Raw genomic sequence first — 17,188 nt, 5'->3', positions numbered from 1 at the left:
GCTGGAACGGAACTTCGCATCCATCTCCTGTCAGAGTAACATATACTCCTAGGCGAGTATCTAATACTTGGTTGTGATTCTGCTGCTGGAATGCCAAACAACCAACCAGCAATGGAATAGTTTGTTCTGATTAGCTGGCAGTCTATTAATAGTAACAGCAAAAAAGGGTACCACACAGCTGGTCCCGTCAGATGGTTTCGATCAACTCTAGCTCCGGATGGGTTTTGGGGATTTAACATTGTCAACATTGGTTACATTTTTTTGGAACAGTCATGCGGGTATGTCAACCTGAGGCGGATACATTTAACATCGGATGTTGGTGTCATTTGTTTGCCAAACTGCAACACATGCAACATATTATGAGATTGGTTAGTCTGAACATCATAATGAGAAGATATTTTACGTAGAAGGTGTATTACAACGAATCCCGTGTATTAATGTAAATCAGACACGCTGTAACAAATCTATGACCCATTCCAAGCACGCCCCATTAAAAGAACCGATTTTTCATTTTCCATAATTCAAAAATTGCACACCATAGAGTTGTTTTTGACATTTCTTACGCACACTTGCTGAGCGTGTACAGATGAGACGGGACAATTAACCTCAAAAACTCTCGGTGCAAAAAACGGGCAACCAGTCGACGCACATGGTCGTTTTTGAGGTTAATTGTCCCAAAACTGAAAAGTGTTGGTGAAACAACCAGCATAATTTCACGAACACTACCAGCGGCAAATAGGACTATAAGAAAGATAGTTTCTTCAACTTCATTTTCCATCAAAATATTTTCAGTTTTTTTTTCGAACTACTACTACTTTCAACTTTGTCAATAATCTAGCTACATATGTCAAAAAAAATTATTGCAACCCGGATCGGAAAAACGAACCGAAATCGAATGGATTTCGGTCTGTTCAACCCGTGAATCGGTTAGAATTCTGACGAGAAATCCAACCGATTTCCGACGAATTCAGTGCCCTGGTGACACAACTTTCCTGACGACGATAAGTTTTTGCGAGTGAGCTGTCAAAACAATCAGTTCATTTTCTGATCCAATCCCGACCGATTTCGGATGGAAATGAGTTCGACTTCGAACCAAATTGGCCCGATTTCGGACTAAATCGGTTCGTTTTCAGCCAAAAACCAGACAAAAATTGGTACGATTTCGATCGAATTGCCGTCATGTAGGAATTTGTTTTTATTTATTTCATCATTGCGTCATCATGAATTTCAATTCAGCCATTTTACTGTCACTCTGTTTCTTTATTTTGAAAACAAAAAATTTTGTATACATTTATAAGATATAATAATCGTACTTTTTTATGTGAGCACTTCAATTGCCGGATATGTTAGCGAAATTTTTGTAATTTCGATTATGCTGCTGGTGGTAATCCTTTTGAAGACCTGATTGCTGCTGACCCAGAACCACTAACAGTGTCCGCTGCCGGCCGCCGAAATCAGCTGCTGCTGGTTTTGCCACTGACGCTGGCTTTGTTTAGATCTCCAGCGACCCAAGAGCCTCAGCAGATCGTCCGTCGGTAGGGGCAATTGGGATGCACTGGACGCTCCCAGAATCTCTCGTGTCCTGCTCATGGCACCGACCGATGGCAAAGATGTCGATTTGGCTCATCTGCATCCCGTTCACCTTCAACGGCGATATGCAATATTTCGACCAGCTCATAGGTTTCATTGGCCAGGGGGCTATCGAGCAGGATGTGGATGTGGATGGCATAAACCTTGTTCAGTATGTTGAGCGTATCGACGTGGTTCATCCCGTTCATCGGTTTGGCACTGCGATGATCCTGAGGTCGGATTGCTGCAGCGAAAGTATATTCTTGTTGTTCAGCTAGCGAAACGTGAACGGGCTCTCGCGGGCTTCCTTTTCTTTGGGACGTTCCTCGTCCTGTTTGCGCAATTTTTCCTGCCGATGATGGTACTCCACTTGTTCTTTACGACGATGTTCCTCCTTGGCAGCAATCTGTAATAGAGGTTACGTACGTACAATTCTGAATTACAAATTAACACTTTCTTATTAAGATCTAATACGCAAATAGTTACCTTTTCGTTCCGGCTGGGATTATTTCTCTCGACATGTGTGCTCAAATGAATATTGCAATCCATTATTTTGGTTTGGGGAAAACTCTGCTTACAAGACGGGCATTTATAGATGTGGCTGAGATGTTTGTCGTTCAAGTGGTTCCGAAGTTGAATCGAATTATTGAAACGAATGCTTTAAATGAAACATTTTGAATCCGAGGGTTCATCCTCTCTCTTCCTTTTTCTTCTGCTTCTGGAAAATCCTTGATCTGCCCTTTGGAGCCCGAATCACGGCTTCCTGCCAGCCGTACAGAGGTTTTAACTTTGATCGATAACCTCTGCCATCTGCCAGGTGATGATGTTTTGATGTTTCATTTGAGAACCAGCTGATCTTCGTCCGTATTATTGGGTTGTTGACTTCTGTTCGGATCTATCGATGGTTTCTATATCAATAAATATCACAGCCCTCATACTTGGTCCCGAGGCAGTCACAGGAGAAGCCGTAATAGTGACTGATGCACGGAGACCCGATGCAGAACAGATACAGTGGGAGTGGCACTTGTTGCGGCAACCCTCCTTGACGTTTCCGAGCTTGGTTTCTATCAGAAGGGTGATGGGAAACAAATCCGAGGCCGCCTTCCCCGAGCGCAGGACAACGTTCCGGATGCAGCCAAAAATGACTCGATAATGTACTTGACACCGTGCACCGTGTTTTTCCTCGGAGCTGAGACGGAAGTTGTTGCTGTTATTTCCATCGAATGGTTTTATTTTTCAGCCATATGTGTCGGAAGATTTGGAAGAAAAGAGCTTGGATTAGTTTGACGAAATTTATAAGTCTAGAAGAAGAAATAATGGCCCCCCATTCTCTGCTGCTACCAATTCCTTTCAACGGTGAAGTTGCGTAGATGAGCCCCAGCGGAATCGTCAAGTTTATCGGAACAATTCAACACTTTCTTTACCTCCTCGGTAGTTTTTGTGGCAAATTATCGGTCGTTGTTTGCACTTAGCAAGTTATCTCGCAGGTAGCAGGTATATCCGGTCCCCACGGCAGAACTTTGCAAATAACTCGCGCTCGTACACTTTCTGCCGGACAAATCGAAAAAAAGTAAAACATATTTTTTCTTTGCTGTGGCTGGGGCCAGTAAAATAATTGGGATCTTTAAAACCAATTGTTAGTTAGTTAAAAAATAAAATTTGATTGATTGAACCTACCTGTCAAGAATCTTTAGAAGAACTCGATAGTGTCGTTTTGTTCTACCGTGGCTTGTTTGGTACCGAGCATAAGAGACCACAGTCCAATTCCGAATGAAAATAAAAGGAAGCTTGCCGGATCTATTTTTTACTTTCTCTCCAGCGTCCACTCTTGCTCCTTCATACTTGATAATCTAAACCGTTTGAGGTTGGTATCACCTGGAAGTGGATTTTTTAAAAGATTTTTAAATCTTATGGTAAACTAAAAACAAAACAAAAATACCTTGATCGGACCGGTACTTCGTCCAGAGACACGGGGACTGCAATTTTTCTGCTGGTGAAAGTTCGTCCAGCTTTTCCCATGAGCTTTGCTTGGTGACATGCTAGGTTCGTTTGTCCGGAGCCTTATGCTCCGTCCATCCGCTGACCACCGACGGAACCACCATCGTATCGTAGGAATAGCACCAGGAGCTGCTCCACTGGCTCCTCCCATTGGAGTAGCACCTGGAGGTCCACATCCGGATGGAGGTACACTGAAATAGATGCCCTCCGTCGACCACCAGACCGGCAATTTGTTCTTGTCAGGCTTTGACTGGCATCCCTTTTGACTACCATTCCAGCAACAACAACTTTTTATACAGAAATGTTTAAACGATGTCAATTATTTAGTCACTTCTGTATTTTGGCAACCCAAATTTGATTTGGGGTTATACATATTTTGAGCATCAGAGGGTTAGTTACAACCAAGGTGTAATTACAATACATTTTATGAGTTGCTGAGTTTTTCCGTGTAGAATCGGTGATAAAGATATCTATTTTCAAGCGTTGTGACGTCACGAAAATTTTACTGTTTTTCAATTCATGATTCCTTTAAACATCACATATTGTTGAGAATTGGAGGTCTCTTCAAACTTTTTGAGAAGAGCTCAATGCAGTTTTCAAAATGAAAATTGGTTCAGAAGGTTGGGAATTGCACCCGGGTAAAGAATGTGTTGTGACGTACAGTGTGCCAGGATCCACACTCTTGTGGTCAAAATTGACTGCAGCACTGACCATACTGACTGGACATTCGATTTCGTTTCCTGGATAATTTTTCCATCAGTACGCAATATCGATTCCAGAGTGCGCATCGATCGATTTGAGGAAATGCTATCCCAGTTAGGAAATGTCACCATACTTGAAAAAACAGGCAATTTCTACGATAAAATCGGGCTAAACAGGTACATTTTTCCTACAGGACATTCTTTGTGAAATTTTTCAGGTTCGCCACCTGCGGTCGGTATTGCGAACCTACAAAATCTGACAAAAAAATAGACAGAAAATGGTTGAATTTTGGTTCTAAGTGTCATGTCAGTCTGATCAGTGACTGCAGGCCAGAGGGTTGGTTGTAGCCGGGGAACTGAAATGAAAGGAGGAAATTAGGCAATGATCACACAAATTGTGCAGCCAATGAGCGAATTTGTGGCAATTTTTTAGAGAAAATTAGATGGTTTGAGTTTCAATGAGAGAAACCAGTGCTCAGAGAGAGTGAAAATGTTTTAATTAATGGAAATTGTTGCAATTTGTGAAACAGTTGTGGAACTTTGTTCATTACCACTCCAAATGCAAATAATTCTCTCTTGATTTCAATCCCTTGGTTGTAGCTCTTCGGTGTCTTGGAAAAAGGTACTCGACTTTATTCGCGCTATCTATTGATGGATTTGGAATAGTTATTTTTTTTCTCCGCAAGGTGGCACCAAAATATAACTTTTTACAGAAGCAAGATACAGGCAGAGTTGTTAATTAGGTATACCTTTAACACCAAATTTGCAGAATATTGTTAAGCTCTATGTTGTTTGCTTTCCTTGTAAAAATAATAATTTAAAAAAACATGAAAAAAAAATTTTTTTTACTTATTTTTGTTTTTAGCTATACAATACCTCCAAGCCTCCAAGTTCCACAGTACTCGATTGTTGTTTGGTTTTTATCACCGCACTTTTCTATGGTTTTCTTTGATTGATATTTTTCGGTGATTTAATTAAGACGAAATTAAAACTGCTGTTTTTACGTTTCGGCCTACTGAGCTTCAGTCATCTTCAGAAAAAAACTTGTTTTGCCACTCGTTTTCCTAACGGCCGTCTCTCAATATTTGAAATCGACGTCAAGATGATGCTCCTGGTCAGCCGTCGTCCCTGTGCAAAAAAAAGCACGGGAACGACGGCTGCAGCATCGTCTTGACGTCGATTTCAAATATTAGGAGACGGCCGTTAGGAAAACACGCGGCAAAATAAGTTTTTTTTTCTGAAGATAGCAGAAGTTCAGAAAGCCGAAACGTAGAAAAAAAGTAGTTTTAATTTCGTCTTAATTAAACCACCGAAAAATATCAATAAATGAAAACCATACAGTACTCGATTGACTAAAATGAGATATTCTATTGGAAAACTTATATGTTTTACAGATTTTTTCTGTCATAATCGCAAAAAATAGGTACAAATTATACATTTTTCAAATTGCAATAACTTGCTTAATCGCAGTTTGGCGTATCGCATTTTTCGAGGAGTGACAATTGTGAACATGATTTAAATTCATGTAAAAAAAGTTGGCGGGTTCTTGTGGTTTCTTGTAAAATGATTTAATAAAAATGATTAATTTTCAGTACCAATTCACACATTTAAAGAACCCTTTCCAAAGAGAACATTCAGATTTCCCGTAGAAAAGTCGAATTTTCATCGTTAAGTTATTAAATGAGTCTATTGTAATTTGAAAAATGTATAATTTGTACCAATTTTTGCGATTATGACAGAAAAAAATCTGTAAAACGTTTAAGTTTTCCACTAGAATATCTCATTTCAGTCTATTTCAATCGAGTACTGTGGAGTTTGGAGGTATCGTATACCTAGCTGAAAACGAAAATAAGTAAAAACAAACAATTTTTTTTAATTATGAAGAAAAGCAAACAACATAGAGCTTAACAATGTTCTTCAAAATTGATGTTGAAGATATAACTGACAACTTTGTAGAACAAACCATGCCCATTAGACTGAGTCGATTTGGGGTTATTTTTTAATTTCTCAAACCCTGGGGTCCTAAAATATTTGTTTTGGTCATAAACTCATTCATAATTTTTTGCAGAATTTTTAAGTACTGTTTTTTCTTTTCTTAACGTTTATTAGGCCTTTAACTTATAAAAAGTAATTATGTGCCGTGGGTCACTTTTTATTAAACGATTTGGAAAGTGGTAAGAAAGGAAACAGGAAGTGGAAGGATATGAGGGGAAGGGGTTATTTGGGTATCTCTGGTGGTCGCACCTGCTGCATGCTCCGTGTTACGATTGATCGAGAAGATGAGTTTTTTTTTTAACCATATCTTCAGCGACAACTTCTCCTGTCGAAGTTGTTGGAAGAGAGGTTGGAAGGGGGGTCCGTTTTCGAGGCGGGGAATCTGCATCCAAACTGATGCCATCAATTTGAAAAGATTGTGGTGTTGCTGGAGTTTGTGTTCTTTTCTGGTTCAAGCTCGTCTGTTGCTGTTGTGTTGTGTTCTGGGTAGTCTGTTGGTTCTGGCTCGTTTTTACTACATGTGCGTAGCTGGTTGTGTTGCTGCTCGTGTGTACTATTCTTCGGGCTTCGTTGATTGGAATGTTTTTATCGGTGCTGAGTTTGAGTGCTGCAGATTCTGCTGTCCAAATGGGGCACTTTCTGTCCAAGGGGGAATGACCTGGTGATTTGCAGTTTCCACAAAATGGTTCGACACGCCACTTTCGTGAGTTCCAGAACAATTTTTGCAAGCCAACTGATTCTTGCAACGGCTTTTAGGGTGGCCGTACTGCAAGCATTGTCGGCATAACAGAGGCTGCGAATAGTAAATGCGCGTGCGAACTCGAAGGAGACCGAAATTTATAAATTCCGGAATGATGGTGCTGTTGATTGTAAGAATCAACGTTGATGTCACTATGATTCCTGCTGGGGTTTTTTTTTGTTATGCGGCGAACATCGATTATTTTTTGAGGCGCTAGTTCTTCCAACAAAAGTTTGTCATCCATTCCATCAACTTCTCGACAGGTGACCACTAATTTCCGCTGGTTTAAACTAGGATGACGACCTATGACAATCGGTGTACCATCCAGTAGAGTTGATAATGTTGTCAGCTTTCTTCCTTGGTCCTTGTTCCTTATCTTGAGCACGTACCATTTTCGAGATTTTTCGTAAAAGGCGCCCTCAATTTTACCCGCAAAGTTCTCGATTGAACGTCCAATCAAGAACGGGTTTTTTGGTAGTTCTTTAGTTTTACCTTGAAGCGTTAGGTAATATAACCGACCAAGCAAATTTTGGGGATCCATCCATTCCGGAATGGCCCGGTTTGGATGGTCACCCGGTGATGCACTGCGCGCTGCACAACACTTTATCGAAAAAAAAAATTCGCTGCCTTTTGATCGATGATCGAGAGTGGAACACGTCCGACACCGACGAAGGCTAAGAGGAAACTCTGATTTTAAGTAATGTTGACATGAGTATATTTTAACTTTTAGGTTTGTATGGGAAAATTGAATATTTTGTACGGAAAAATCAACATCATTTTTAGTTCATCTGGGGAAACGGGCCTGCTCGTGGGTTTTGTGCCAATTTATAAATTCTTTAAAGAAAATTTTCTGCTGAACAGCTTTGTCGAATATCATAAGTTCGTATCTTTTTAGACAAAAAAGTTATTAGCTGTTTAACAGGTATATATATCTTTTGGTATTGATAAACAATCAATTCAAATGATGCATGACCACTTTTCATGCAATACTTCGCGGGGCACAAGCAGTGATGTCAATTAAATTTATTGTTAATCAATGCCAAAAGACATACACCTGTTAAACAGCTAATAACTGTTTTGTCTTAAAAGATTCGAAGTTATGATATTCGACAAACTTGTTCAGCAGAAAATTTTCTTTAAAGAATTTATAAATTGGCACTAAATCCATTAGCAGGCTCGGTTCCACTGAATAATCAAAAATGATGTTGATTTTTCAGTACAAAATATTCAATTTTCCCATACAAACTGAAAGGTTTAAATTTATTCATGTAAACGTTACTCAAATATTCTGCAAATAATCATGAATGAGTTTTGGACTATGTAAAATTTAAATTGGCTTAAGAAGAATTGAAAGAATTTTCTTCTTTAAGGCTCCGGCTAGCTCACAAAATGCTAACAGGTTCTTTTATTTTACATGCTTAATAAACAACTTTATACTAGTCAAACCTCCCTCGTGATCTCGCAGACATGTGCATCAATTTCAATCGCACTGTGTTTAGTGTGAGGGTTTCAAAACATACTGATATTTACTGGGTGAAAACTTACATGCAGACATCCACGGGATTCTCACGGCGCACACACATGCAGGTGGAGCTTGCTGCCAGCTCATGATGTCGCCCCCAAACGGACGTGGATGTCATCAGGACACCAAAGGCTGTTTCGCCCGCTCCTATTAGCTCTCCTTCCATGCGGTCACGGCTTCCGATCATCCGGATTTTAATCTTTGCGCCGAGATTAACTAACAACGAAATCGGCGTTTCTTTTCGTCTCGTCGGATGTGTCACGCCGCTCCCTGCTGCTCGTTCTTTCCGTGGCCGGTCGTTCCACCCAATGTGCTGCTGATGTTCAACTTGCGATGCTCTCGAATGTACAAGGCCTTCACCAAAAACGTCCTCCTCTAATCGTGCAACTGACCCGGCATGCTGTCAGTGCGAGCGACTCATCATGCTGTCAGCTCGCTTCCGCTGCGTCACCTCAAAGAAAAGGGGGAAAAGGACAACGAAAAAGAACAAAGGAAAAAAAGAGCCCTGTGGCAAGTTTGATTTTAGTGCTTCTGGCGGTTTCTGTGTGCTGCGTTAGCACTTACCCTTTGATAAGGGGCTCTTTGGCATGTGGATTTCCTTTTTCTTGTTTCCGGCTCTTATCTTCTCCTTTTTGTCATGCGCTTTTTCGTCTTTCGTGTCGCGTGTTGGCTGGCAAGGCGAAGATGAAGAAATTAGTGTCTCGAATATGTAGGTAAAGACTAATTTTTTTACCTTGGGATCCGGTTTTGCCTTCTTGATTCTCTTCGGAGAAATCAGGCCTGCGCCTTTCGTTTGCTTTTCGCACAGCAACGAGCCGCAATTGGCCGCGAACCGAATCCAATTTGCTCCGCACAAAACACTCGCGACGTTTTCACGATTTTCTCGGGTAAAATCCACTTGCGGCCCGATTACGTTCCTCTTAATGAGGTGCACGCGGCTTACTTCCACGAGTTGTTCTTTTCTTTCTCCCCTGGTTGGGAGCTTGTGTCCCAGACCGGAAAATCAAATCGACTTATCCAGGGTCGGATTGTTTTCTTGAAATTCTTTTTTTGTATTTTCTTTTCTTGGTGACAGCAGCCGCTTCTCGTTTTTTGTTGTGACTGGTTCACACCAGTAGGTACACTGAAGAAAATCTGTTTTGAATACTTTTGATAATGGTTTGACAAAATGTATTTAGTTTATGTTGGCATGTTTTAATCCGAATTGGTTCTAACTTGCAACTAAGAACCAAGTATAATTCAATTGTTACAACTAAAACGAAGCTTTTAAGACCCCAGGGTTTGAGAAATTCAAAAATGACCCTAAATCGACTTAGTTTTATGCCTATTATCTTGCTTCTGTAAAAAGTTATATTTTGACGCCACCTTGCGAAGAAAAAGACTATTAATACAATCGAGTAACTTTGTCGAAGATACTGACGAGCTATAATTATAACCCTGGCCTGCAGTCATTTTTGACCACAAAAGTGTGGATCCTGGCCCACTGTGTGACGTCACGAAAATTGATTTTTTTTTTCGAAAACTTTCAGTATTGTTTACTTTAACACAACAGTATTTCTTCAATACAAGTTTACATAACATTGCGCTTCAATAAATGAACTCCATTATCTTTTTTTTAAGAAACTAAGAAACTTAATCTTTTTATGGCATAAATGCGAATGTTTTAAAACGTATCTAGTAAAAACATACAAAATCGCGCTTGTTGAACACTTGATTTGAGGAATAAACCAACTATCAAAGAAATAAAATACTCCTCGATATTTTAAATGAATCTTTGTTAATCATGAAGGAGATAGTTATTTATGATGTTAATAAAAATCAGAGATCAAGTTCCTCATATACCTTTATTACTTTAAATAGTATGAAAAAACTTGCTATTAGCTTCTATTACTTGCTGTTTAAACAAAATAAGTATCCATGAAATAAATGCTAAAAGATTCAAAAAAATTTAAACCTTTAAAAATGTTACTAGAAAATACAAATCGAGCCCCGTAGTCACATAAAATTCCCCAACGATACTTTTTTCTGAATTATAAAATTAAACAAATTAAAATATGTACTAGCACAAGCTCTAATGAAAATTTGCGCCAGATTAAACTACGGAAAGGGTTCGCCCAACAAACCTGAAGTTTGTATGGAATGTGGATTTTGTTAAGGATGAACAAGAAAAAAAAGTTTTTCACAAGTAATTTTGGTCTTTATCAACCAATTTTTCTTTTAATTTGACCTTTAATTATGACAATATTTCATCTGAAGATTTGCTTAAGTCGACTGATTCGGGTACTCTAGTGTGCATTAACAAACTCACAATAGATCGAAGCTTTTGAAATTATTATTTATTTTTCCTTTCCTTTGCAATTTAATATTTAAAACATTCATAAACACATTTCAACGCTTTTACGAATAAGTTTTTCCTGAAATTATTTTTTTAAATAATATTCACGAGATCGCACAAATAAATTTCGCAGAAAATTGACGTGCGCAGTATTGCAAACCTTATCTGCCTCCATGGACCTTTGTGGATTAAATGCACTTAATTTTTTGATTTTTTTTTCGAATAACATATCGTGACGCCACAATGCTTTGCAAAACCGTGTTAAAATCAGAAAAGTTTAAAAAGTGACGCGTTGTGACGTCATGTTTTCTTTTGCTTATATTTTGAGAGCTATTCATTCAATAAAATTACTTTTGATTCCAAATTGTAGCGATATAAATTCTGAACGTAAGGGTATCATTTTTTTAATGTGCTATATGAACGGTAAAATTTACATACAATATACCGAAAAATTGTTTCGCAAACGTTGTGACGTCACGCTGAAATGGGTCAAAAAACATATTTTTATTATTATATGCTAGTTTAATGGCATTGCGGTGAACTTTTTACGACGAAAATTTTTGATGGAAGAATTAAAGATTGAAATTAAATGACGGATAGATAAAGCAGATACTTAGTACGAGAAAATTTATAGAAGTTGAAAATGAGCCAAGAGGATATTTTATGGAATCTTCAAAGGTGCGTTCTAGACCCTTTGTTCCCATATTCGATATATACCGACTTTAAGTTACCATTTTAACGATCGTTTACTTATTTGGCAGGAAAAGCGATTTGCATTAAAATTATTAACGACTTAATCTGTCATTTCTAATGCGTTTTTTTTGTTTGCTGGGTAAGCTATAGGAGTTATTTGGATATAACGACTCTCAGGATTTTTTCTGTGAAATTTTCTGCATACAATTCTGGATTTCTATATGCGCGATGATTCAAGCTTCATATTTGGTGACAGTATTGCATTACATCTTTTCACGAACTGTTGCCTACGAATCATGATAAAACATTTTTATTTGGAACACACATTATATATATTCAAAGTAAATGTTTTAAATTTGGTCTTAATTTCCTACCGCATCCCAATCGTAACATCGCGTTGGAAATTATCTGTAAATTTAACTTCCAGATGGCTTCCAACACCAAGCGTCATCGTAATCGTTCACAACAACCACAGCACTGACAGAGTGAGTGCCTGACGTCCAACCATATTTATGTTACACATGGATTTAGGATGCATTTTTTTCATAACAGACCCCTCCTTCTCCTTCGAAACACCGCCAAGGAAAATGGCCTTTTCGCATCATATTTGTCGCTCAGTGATTTCGAGACAAATGGTAACATACTGGTTGTAATATGTTTCAGTTTTTTTTTCCACCGGCCACCCACCCACACACCAGGGAACATATTCAATGGTCCCGAAAAATGGTTGCGAATAAATTCCACTGGGCCAGGCCAGGCGAGGCTGAGGCTGTGCATGAAGAATGTGCCCTATTTATTGCCTGTAAACCGAGACGGCGGAATTCGACCGACCCCGCCGATGTGAGAAATTGTTACTTTGGCCACAGATTACATCGTGTGTCGTACGCGTACAAATATTTTACAGCTGGATTAACTTGGCCCGGATTGAGGAGGAAAAGACCTCTTTGGACCAACTATGGCGTTGAGACTTTTTCCACAAGCCGCACGCAGCAGCAGCCAGCCGGATAAAACCGGGGGAAAGTGCTGATTTATGTGGATTCTGAGAGTGGATAAAATATATCGTCAATGTGGTAGGAAGTGTGGTTTCAAGTTTAGCCAAGAGAAAGCCGAGAACTTGCCCAGCAGCCAGTCGGCAGACTTTTCGGGGTAGCTATTTGTTGTTGGTTAAAACGCGTGAATAACGGATGGATCAGATTCGTCTTCTCCGGATGGTTGTGTCTTTAACTTTAAGTCCGTCTATGGAGCGGGATTTTCCAATTAGGTAAGAATGTGCTTTAAAGATTTATTCCAAAATTATAGATAAATATTTTAACGATTTTTTAATACTCAACATAAAGCCCCCATAAATTCGAAAAACGTCGAAAAATCATTTTTTCATAAAAAGGCAATACCTTGTACTGCCAAAGCTTTAATCATGCTTTTGATTGACCTTTATTGAGTAATTACCCAATAATACGCCCAAACAGAACACGACTCGCTTTTCGAATACCGTTTAACGGTTAACTAAACTGTACTCCAGAAGATAAACTATCGATTACAGCTTCCCCTTTCAAGCTTGATTCAAGCGTGTGTTTCAGAAATGAATTGCGATCTATGGTTCATGTACCATCGTTGTACAGGTCTGAGGCTCTGTACTTCTAGAGCACAAACCGGAAGTTGAGCTACTATCTGGAAGTGGTTTGGCATGGGGGAGTGGTATGAAAAATTGCACAATAAATTTCCCACACTTGCTCCCGAGCTTGCTCTCTCATTGTGTACTGGCAGTTTATTTTTCGGGTAGGCAGAAGAGCTAGCTGACTGGAAAGTGTGCCTCCAGCCAGCCTCCGATGTGGCGACGATGCCCCGATAGTGGATCTCTCGGAGTTTCCGGAAACTGGCTTTTGCTGGCTGCCGAAAATATGTAAGTAGGTACCTAACTTGAGAGTAAACGAACTGGGATTTATGAAGTGTGGCGATACGTGTCGAATGTTATTCAGAAAGTCCAATGTCCAGTGTCAAAAAAAAAAACTTAAATCATCGTTGGCATACAACCGTCAGATTGGCATCTTGAAGTCGGCATTATAAATTCTTTCAGCTGAGTGAAGAGCAGTGTTTGACTATGAAAACCATCAAAATACATAATGCGTTTGTTTTATTATTAATTTTCAATCAAAATTTTTTTCGATACTTACTCTAACAATCTAAAACACACGAAATTGTGAAATTTGGAGTTTACCTGAAATGAGAAAGATAAGAAAATTTGTAATCAGAGAAAATATTATCTCATTCTCGAAAGGGCGCAATCGGATATGGTTTTGAAAATGAATGGACCAACATCTTAGTAGAATAGACGACTTCAATTTGTTGTTAAGTGAAAACATTAATATGTTTTTTGTGAACATATATTTCTTAGTTTGAAGCAATTAGAATAAATGCATTAAGTTATAAATTTTCATTATGAAATATCACGAATGTGTTACAAAACTTCAACAACGATTTGCAAGAAACTCATCAAACAGTAATATGACCCCTTTAAAATTGACAGAATTTTTTGTTTTGTTTACATACACTTTTTTTTACCGGTGTCTGCAGTGTCCTTGGAGACATCTTTTGGCTCAACCAATAAACATTAAATTGATTAAAAATGGTCTTTGGGACTTTACACACTTGCAAGATTTAGCTTGTAAAACGTATATCTGTTCACCTGTGGAAAAATTCATCATGAAGCGGTAGAACAAATCAAATAATCATAGCTAGAAATCGACGAATAAATTTTAAAAAAAGGCAACGTATCATCAAAATATTAAAGATAAAATGATAAAATTGGAAGAAAACTGTTGAGCTTTCAAGGAAAGGTAAAACTAAAAGAAAAACATCAATGACATGTTCAAATGTTAAAATGCTAGGTGGTGCCGAATGATTTACACAAATCATTTTTTATAGTAGGAAGTATGGAAAACAACGACGTGAATGTGAATTTGAGGGATCCGTGCAAACTGTGCTTGCCAAAAATTACCATAAGGAAAGAAAAAATAACTTAGTTTTATATCAAAATCAGAGCTTTCAGAAAAAATTGTAAAACAATTGTGCCATAAATATGGTTTTAGAGACACAAAAGCCAGAACCGTGGTAAAATGTCTATAACAAATAAAAAAAATATAGTCTTCAAATCGAAATTCAATTTTAAGTTCTATATGAAGCATAATCCACATTCATTTCAAAGGAACTACTGAGAAAAAAACTTTTGGGAAAACTTGCTTTTGCAAGTATGTCCAAGTACATTTTTTTCATATCAGATAAGTTTATTTAAAAAAAAATTATGAATCGGCAATGGAAATATTACTTGCAGGCATCTAAATGCGTAAGAAATTTTGTAAGTGCTTAAAAAGGTAAGCCTAGGAAAAATAGCCAAATATTGTCAATTTTTTAATGCATTCGTTAGTGACAAAAACACCTCAAATTTTAAAATTTTTGGTCGAAATACGACAACAGCATTCATATAGTTTATCAAAATTTATACTATTTAAGGTGCCAGAATTTTCAAAGCACGTATCCGGCTGGACAAATCCGAGCTATTTTATCTAAAAACCTGGTAAAATCCGGGTATTTGATTTTAAAATTGTTGACCGAAAATCCGGGCAATATCCGGGTAAATAATATCAAAACACAGGAATTTCTCAAGAAAACCAAGAAAAAATCTTGCAAAAAATTTATATTCGGCGAAACTTATCTGCAGATTTTAATTTGTATTTTAGGCTTCCACAATATGAAAACTCCAGGGGAAGATGGGATTTTTTTAACATTTTTTTTCAAAAAGTTGCCTGAAAGCACTTAAGATTTTTTAGTCAAAATCTTCAATAAGTGTTTTCACTTGGCTTATTTTCCCAATAAATGGAAAACTGCCTAATTTACTTCAATTTAAAACCTGGAAAAAGTGATTGAGAGCCTTCAAGTTATCGACCAATTAGTTTGCTTCCTTCTTCAGGAAAACTATTTGAGAGAGTTATTTTGAATAGAATGATGATTCACATTGATCAGAATCCAATTTTCCCTGATGAACAATTTGGTTTTCGTCATGAACATTCTACTACACATCAACTTTTGAGTGCAACTAATATGATTAAAGCTAGAAAATCTGAAGGTTATTCAACTGATGTTGCTCTTCTTGATATTGTAAAAGCTTTTGACAGTGTTTGGCACAAAGGTTTAGTAGCTAAATAAGCTCGATTTTATTTTCCTGTATAACTCACCAAAATTATACAAAATTACTTGACTAGCCGAACCTTACAAGTAAGCTATCAAAATTCATGTTCTGAAAAGACACTTTTTTGAGCTGGTGTCCTTCAGAGCAGTAGAATTGGGCCAATTTTATATATCAGTTTTACTTCTGATTTTCCTGAAGCTTCAGGAGGAAAAGATACAAGATTAAAATAAAATTTCATAATTATTTAAACTTTTAAAAAATTGTTTTGGATGCATAAATAAAAAAAAAATATCAACACTGTTTAGTTTTTTGTTCAATTTGGCGAACAAGTGAAAAATCTGGGCAAAATCCTGGCTTTTTAATATAAAATCCGTGCTTCTGGGCCGAACCGTACTTTTATTTTTTTTTTAATATCCGGGCAAACCCTAATAAAACCGGGCAATTTATTCATTTTTGTTTTATACAAAGCAATTAAGATAAAGTTTGCTTAAAAAAATGGGCTTAACTTGAAATTTCTGTAAAGCTTGCTTTACTTGTTCACTTAACTTTGCAAATCCGGGTATGTTCAAATAAATTCTGGGAATCTGGAATGCTGACCTTAATAATAATACATCACATTCTATCATTTATTGAACATAGAATATATTTCAGGAGTTCGCAGCGAATCAAGCGTTATGTTTTGATTATGAAATATTTTTTTGCTCGTTTCAAATAAAAAAAAAAGATACGACTTTTACGGAGGCTAGAATAAGGTTTTCTCAAATTTATCAAAATTTAGATAAAATACTGTTATTATCAGTTTTTGATAGGAGATTTGTACAACGATAGATGGAATGAAGAAAAACATCTCACAAGTACAAACGCCTTGCCCAATTAAAAGGTATATTGCGTTAACTTCAAGCTTTATCATAATTTATGAGAAAAATGCAATTTATGGATGGATGCACGATTGCTTGAATTCACTTGAAGACTTTACAATTGACATTCCCGGAATTTTTTTTAGGGTCATTCGGAAAAAATGCCGGGTATTTATTAATTGAAGCAAAATATGAAGAAAGTTTATTGAAAATCTGTAATGCTAACTTTATTAGCGTGAATATGAATTAATAATATAAAATCAATATGAAGGATTCTCATCATTATTGAAGTTCTGTTGGTTTATATATTTTACACTCATGAAACATTCTGTTTTTAATATCTTACCAGATCAAATCTAATAAAATCGACTTTACATGAAAATGGCATTTTTGACATTTTTTAACACTTGAATTTCAATTATAGATATTTCAATTCCTGCCTTAACTCTGATTGTTACTTTGAATTTCAATTTTTTATTTGATGTTCATTGATGTAGTTTGTTTCTCAAATCTTAATTTTAAATTTTGTTTTCTATTTGAGATACTGAATTGTGGTTCTGAATAAAATCTGATTTCAGTCTTGAGCTCTTACATCA

At 37.2% G+C, this 17,188-nt stretch overlaps 1 protein-coding gene and 1 long non-coding RNA gene across 3 annotated transcripts in view; both read right to left on the bottom strand.

Annotated features, from left to right (window-relative positions):
• Nucleotides 1-17,188, bottom strand: part of LOC129749690 (dopamine receptor 2-like) — a 660,001-nt gene that overhangs the window by 357,477 nt on the left and 285,336 nt on the right. The window lies entirely within an intron of this gene.
• Nucleotides 974-3,815, bottom strand: LOC129749710 (uncharacterized). Of its 2 annotated transcripts, XR_008738146.1 has the most exons (5): nt 3,509-3,815; nt 3,247-3,444; nt 2,994-3,117; nt 2,056-2,776; nt 974-1,975 (listed from the first exon to the last, which is right to left on the bottom strand). It is a non-coding gene; the product is annotated as an uncharacterized LOC129749710 (long non-coding RNA). The 2 variants fall into 2 exon arrangements; XR_008738143.1 differs by lacking the exons at nt 3,247-3,444; nt 3,509-3,815 and having other exon boundaries at nt 1,219-1,975; nt 2,994-3,178.

The sequence above is a fragment of the Uranotaenia lowii genome, chromosome 1 (assembly GCF_029784155.1).
Source record: "Uranotaenia lowii strain MFRU-FL chromosome 1, ASM2978415v1, whole genome shotgun sequence".
Lineage (NCBI taxonomy): Eukaryota > Metazoa > Arthropoda > Insecta > Diptera > Culicidae > Uranotaenia > Uranotaenia lowii.
The sequence above is the reverse complement of the archived record's forward strand: the minus strand, read 5'-3'. Positions and strand labels throughout refer to the sequence as shown.